The sequence below is a fragment of the Bacillus rossius genome (genome assembly GCF_032445375.1).
Source record: "Bacillus rossius redtenbacheri isolate Brsri chromosome 9 unlocalized genomic scaffold, Brsri_v3 Brsri_v3_scf9_2, whole genome shotgun sequence".
Taxonomy (NCBI): Eukaryota; Metazoa; Arthropoda; class Insecta; order Phasmatodea; family Bacillidae; genus Bacillus; species Bacillus rossius.
The window spans coordinates 38,355,400-38,361,457 of record NW_026962013.1 but is presented as its reverse complement, the minus strand read 5'-3'; the positions used below and the strand labels follow the sequence as shown (position 1 = coordinate 38,361,457).

General features: G+C 41.8%; 1 protein-coding gene across 1 annotated transcript in view; it reads left to right on the top strand.

Moving 5' to 3' along the window:
* LOC134542951 (uncharacterized) overlaps window positions 1–6,058 on the top strand; it is a 647,441-nt gene that overhangs the window by 465,203 nt on the left and 176,180 nt on the right. The window lies entirely within an intron of this gene.

Below are 6,058 nucleotides of genomic sequence, written 5' to 3'. Positions count from 1 at the left end.
GATTGTGTGAAGTATAGTGAAGTATATTCGAGAACACCATATGATATTCTCTGATGTTCATGAATTCCCGAAAATTGAGTGGTAATAGTGTCGAAGAGGGAAGGAGTTAGGGTTTATATAAATACTTTTTTTTTGAGTAATAGAGGTCCGCTCAGTGCCTCTCCTTGTGAGCATACATCCAGGGAAGAGGCTGACTGCTATGCCTGGGGTTTCAGTGCCTCTAACAGTGCAGAAGGTGTGGGAACCAATTTGTATACATAGCGAGCACAGAGAGGCAGCAATCGAATACATCCTGCAGGTTGCGAATGCAGGGGTCCAGCTGTGATGAGCATTATATTTGTTGGGAATATATAAATACCAACTTGTGGCCCATCTGGTGCGAGTGGCTGTTGTCTTCGTGGCTTGTCGATGATCAAGTGATGAAAAATCTTTAAATTGGAAGATGTCCTGGACTTGGGGTGTCGGCACTACCGACGATGCAACAGTATTTCGATGAGGGGCACGGCATTACTAAAATTAATTAATGCTGCACATCGTCCACTAGAGGGGTGGGAAGAGTAGTAGTGATCCTTGGAAACTCGCGCTGTTCATGAAAGTATAGCGAGGGATAGCGAGGCCAGAACAAGAGAATTGACGAGCCACTGAAGAAGCAGATGACTTCTGGTATCACTGGCGCACGGTACAGACTTCTTGCAAGATTAGTGGGTCGCAGATGCCGCGCGCCTCCACCATGTGGCGTTAGTGGGCATAGGGTGCACTCACTGTTTGCCCAGAAGGTAGCCGAGTCACGCGTGGCACTGACAGTGCATTAGCAGAACCCCACACAGCCTGTTCTATTAACAAGCCTCTTTCCCACAGCATAATTCAATACTTGAACACGATTATATGCCTTCAGAAGCGACTGGTCGGGCTCATACTTTCTGGGGGTTCACTGAGCTGATACATGCGGCCCTGGAGCTTAACACTACACTAAAACAACGAATTAAACAAAGCCACTTTTGACACTACTCTTTACAAGCCTCTAGATACCACGACACTAAAGCTACGGCTACACAGGGCGCTATGCTTGCTATGTTCGCTATGTTCATGATGTTTGCTATGCGAATAAACTATAGCCAGCTGCATCTCAGGTGTCACTGACCATACAAAGTTGTGTTCGCCATGACCGCTATGTTCGCTATGTTGAAGACATCGCCAGGTATTTGATTCTCTGCTATTTTTCTAAAATGTCGCTGACTTTGTGCATGTGTTTTTAAACAAAAACATCTGTTTTCATGTGGAATTGTGCTGTACTTTTGTGTTTGCTTTTCATGAAGTTTAATTTCCCTCAGAATTGTGCTTTAAATAGTCAAGTCGATGGAAATGTTAATTGAAAGGTTATGGAAATATCTTGTTTATGGAATAAATCGATGGAATAATATAGAATGCAGGATATGCGGGTCAATGCCTGGGATTTTATTCCAAGGGAATGCTATCAAACAGAGTTGAAATTATCCTGAAATAATCCATAAATTGGGTTTCGTACTCACAAGCAACTGCTTCATCAAATTATGAAATTCTTCATATTCCTCATTTTTACATTAAATTCATGAACCTATTTCTTTTTATGTCTGTTATCATTGTCGAAATCATCACTAAAATCTCACGGCATGCATCTTCTGACATCGCTAACTAGACTATTCTGTCTGGGTAACAAAGCAAACATCGAAAACATATCGAACTTCTAGAAAATTGCGTGTGTGGCCTTGGCTTTACACCCATCAGTTAGCAAACTAACTGAGGGGATAAGGGTGACTTTTATCCGCCTGACAAATAAACTAAATAAATTAGTTTCAAACAACACAGTGACATTGTACCGACCATGGCCGTTAAGCCCGTGCTCCGCACCGCCGGTACCGTATCCCGTTTTCGGAGCGCGCCCCTTGCCCAGCCGGATTGAGTCAGGCGAGCGCCTCGGGCGTGACCCCAATAGACATAATGAAATTTAAAGGTACGGAACCCCGGAGGCTCGAACCCATAATTCAATTAAGGGAAAAGCCATTAGTACGAAATTACTAATTACCCGACATGTAATAAGTGCGTCGTAGCCACTGCGGGCGAGTACACGCACGGAGCAGACAACAAACCTCATTAACAGTCACCGTGGCCACTGGCCTTAATTAAAATGCCTGTGACTATGATCAAGTCAGAATAGGAGAAATCCCTTTAAAACAATTCGCAGTGGGACAATATGTTAGTAAATTTACAGTCGCCAACTTGATGTCACAATTTAAATAATTAAATACATTAAAACCATTGTTAAGCCTTAAGCACCCAATTACCAGGTGCTACGTTTTAATTGGGCACCTGGAACATGTTTTAACTGGTAATAGAGTAAATTCAATTAATATAAGTTTTTTGACGCCGACTCACAAAGAAGAGAAAGTTTCTCTTCCTTGTGAGGCGGCCATGTTCGGCAGTCTCTGTTATGATTACACTTGTACTTCCTATTTATAGTAAACCTTAGCTACACAACTTCCTCCTGGCGATCCATGTATTTCTCTACTATTACATCTCCCTTTCTTAACAGTACTCTTCCAAATACTTAGGTCTATGTACATGACGTCCACTTTGTGTTGTGAGAGTGGTGGCAGGTTGAGCCGTGGCTAACTGACTGTCATCGTGGTGTAACATCTGATTGTTATGTTGATCCCACCGTATTGTTTCCTTAAACTCCCTACTCTCATGATCCCATCCTTTAAAGTCCTCGTCTATACTTTCCCTTCTTCCCCTCGCCTGCCTGTTTGTCTCACCTCCTTCCCCCTCGTCGATCCTGTTCTTAACTCTGAACTCAAAATTGTTAGTTCCTTTATGTATGTGAACTCTATTTCTTTCAACCTGCTTGCCCTCAGGGGTCATAATCACATAAGATCGTGGTCTTTTGGAGGAGTACTCCAGTACCTGCCCCATGGTCCTTTCCTGATCCCCTTGTCTGCTATAGAATACATTATCGCCTGGCTTGAAAGGCTTGAGCCTTCTTGATCCCCTATTGTAATACTCCTGTTGTTTGTTTTGTCTGCTAATGAGCTTTGCCTTGTCTGCCTGATGTAATTCCAGACTATCTCTACCCACTGTCAGCATGGTGTTTGGTTGACGACCAAACATCATTTCTGCTGGCGTTTTCCAGTTTCCCTCTAGCGGAGTGTTGTTTAATTCCAGCATTGCTAACTTGACATCCTTGTTCTCTACCCCGACTTTCTTTAACATCCGCTTAACTGTCTGTATGTGTCTTTCTGCTAGCCCGTTTGACTGTGCATATTGTGGACTGGAGGTGACATGGTTAAACTGCCATTCCTCTGCAAATTGTTTGAATTTCGCATTGGCATACTGTGGGCCATTATCACTATACACAACGTTCGGTATCCCATACCGAGAAAAAACTGATTTTAATTTATCTATGGTACCCTCGCTAGACATATCCCTGAGTTCTTCTATTTCCACAAACTTAGTAAAGTAATCCACCACCAACACATAATTCTTTTGGAAGAGAGCGAAAATATCCGTGCCTACAGCCAGCCACGGACCACCTGGTATCTCTCTCATGTACATTGGTTGCTTGACATTTTTCTTTGGGCTCCTCAAACAAATTACACAATTATTCACCACATTCTCTACTTCTTGACCCATATTAGGCCAGTACAAATGTTGTCTGGCACGATGTTTACACTTAGATATACCTAAATGATTATAATGCACCCGATTCAGCATCTCCTTCCGTAGGGCCTTAGGAACTACAGTTTGCTCTCCCTTAAATAACAAGTCATCAACTACGATTAACTCACCCTGCACCATGAAGTAAGGTTTTGTGACATCCGCACACTCTTTCTTGTCTTTTGGCCAACCCTTTTTAACCAGCTGTATTACTGCCTGCAATTCTGGATCCTTACCTGTCTCTACTTTAAACTGTTCTAGTCTACATTGTGTGACTGGCAGCTTAGCTATTACTAGCCCTACATGTGCTTCTATTTCTTGGCAAACATCACTATTCTGTGATTTCCTTTTCCCCTAGCCTCGACAAAGCATCTGCGATGATGAGATCTTTACCCGGTACATGCTCCAGGGTAAACTCGTATGGTTGTAACCTCAAGCGCATTCTTTGCAATCGCAACGGACACTCATTTAAGGGTTTTTTAAAAATAGAAATGAGAGGTAAGTGATCTGTCTGTACTACAAACTTGGTTCCATACAGATATTGGTGAAAGCGCTCACAACCATAGAGTATTGCAAGACACTCTTTTTCAATCTGTGCATAATTTTCTTCACTTTTGTTAAGTGTTTTGTTTGCATATACTACTGGCAACTGCTTTTGAAGGATAACTGCTCCTAGGCTATGACTAGACGCATCGACTGATAAAACTATCGGCTTATTTCTGTCATAGTACTGTAGTACTGGGTTTTTTGTTAGCACTTGCTTAAGTTCCCTTAAGGCCTGCTCATGGTGATCATTCCACTGCCACGCTGCATGCAGTTTATTAACTTCTCTCAGGGGATGACTAATTTTTTTACCTGAGGGATGAACTTTGATACATACGTGATCATTCCCAAAAAAGTGGCTAATTCTTTCTTATTTTTTGGTGTGGGCATGTTCCTTATTGCTTCGACTTTTGCCTCATCAGGGCTAATGCCGTTGGAACTGATTTTGTGCCCAACATAAGTTACCTCTGAAGAACTGATCCTGCATTTTGACTTGTTGAATTTTACTCCATTTTCTTTAGCTCTTTGTAGTACCTGTTGTAACCTCAAGTCATGTTCCGCTTGATCTTTCCCCCATATAATCAAATCATCTATGTAAATTTCCACCCCTGATATGCCTGCAAAAATGGTTGTAAAGCATTTGTGAAATACTTCTGGGGCCGATCTTAACCCATATGGAAGCCTAGTGAATTGGTATCTCCCAAATGGTGTATTAAATGTTGTTACATCCTGACTTTCCTCATCTAATTTGATATGCCAGAAACCCTTGAAACCATCCAATGTTGTGAACACCTTCGCTTCCGGCATTCGTGAGACTAACTCTTCGAATGTGGGCAATTGAAAGTATTCTCTTTCTATTTCTTTATTTAATTTAAATGGATCTATACAAATTCTGAGACTATTATCCGGTTTCCTGACCACCACGAGGGAGTTAACCCATTGTGTCGGTTTTGTCACTGGTTTGACTATTCCTAACTGCTCCATTTTATCTAGTTCCTGTTTCAGTGCATCTATCAAGTGAAATGGTATTTTTCTAGGTTTTGCAACATGTGGTTCTGCTCCATCCCTTACCTTTATTTTGTATGTATAGTTAAATACCCCAATTCCTTCGAACAATTCCTTATACTCCTGTAACACTTCACTAACTCTGTCAGGCAATGCATTGCTATCTAAACTATCTATGAACCCTGAGCTACCTGTACCTCTTTCCATGGTGCCCTGTTTAGAACATTTCTGTGCCCCATTGTTTTCAACTGTACTTACCGTTAGTACTCTCCTCACCAGATCATATTGTTTTATAGTGGGTAGGCCGATCACTGGTGGAGCGTTCTTGTTACCTTCTACAACTTGAAACTCCACCACACCTTCCTTACCTCCTTTAAATCTACAATAACAGAAACACTTTCCTACTACAGGTATGGGTAGACCACTATAATTCTCCAATTTTACTGTTGGGGGCACCATTTTTATTTTTAGGTGCCTTGCCTCCTCAGTTGTGATTATGTTTACCTGTGCTCCAGTGTCTAATTTAAATTTGACATACCTATTCCTAATTAACACTTTTTCAACCCATTCCTCCTTACTGTTTGCACTTTCACTCTGTACACATGAAACTTGACCTAATAACAATACTTGCTCATGTACTTGACTCCCGTCCCATTTCTGTTGTCCGTTATATTCCCTGTCCTGATCACTCATTTTGTTTACCCCAACTGTCCCGCTTTGCTGATTCACTTGATGTACGGAATTGACGTTTGATCTGCACACTATTCCAAAATGCCCTAGTCTGTTACATACCTTGCACACCTTTCCATATGCTGGACAC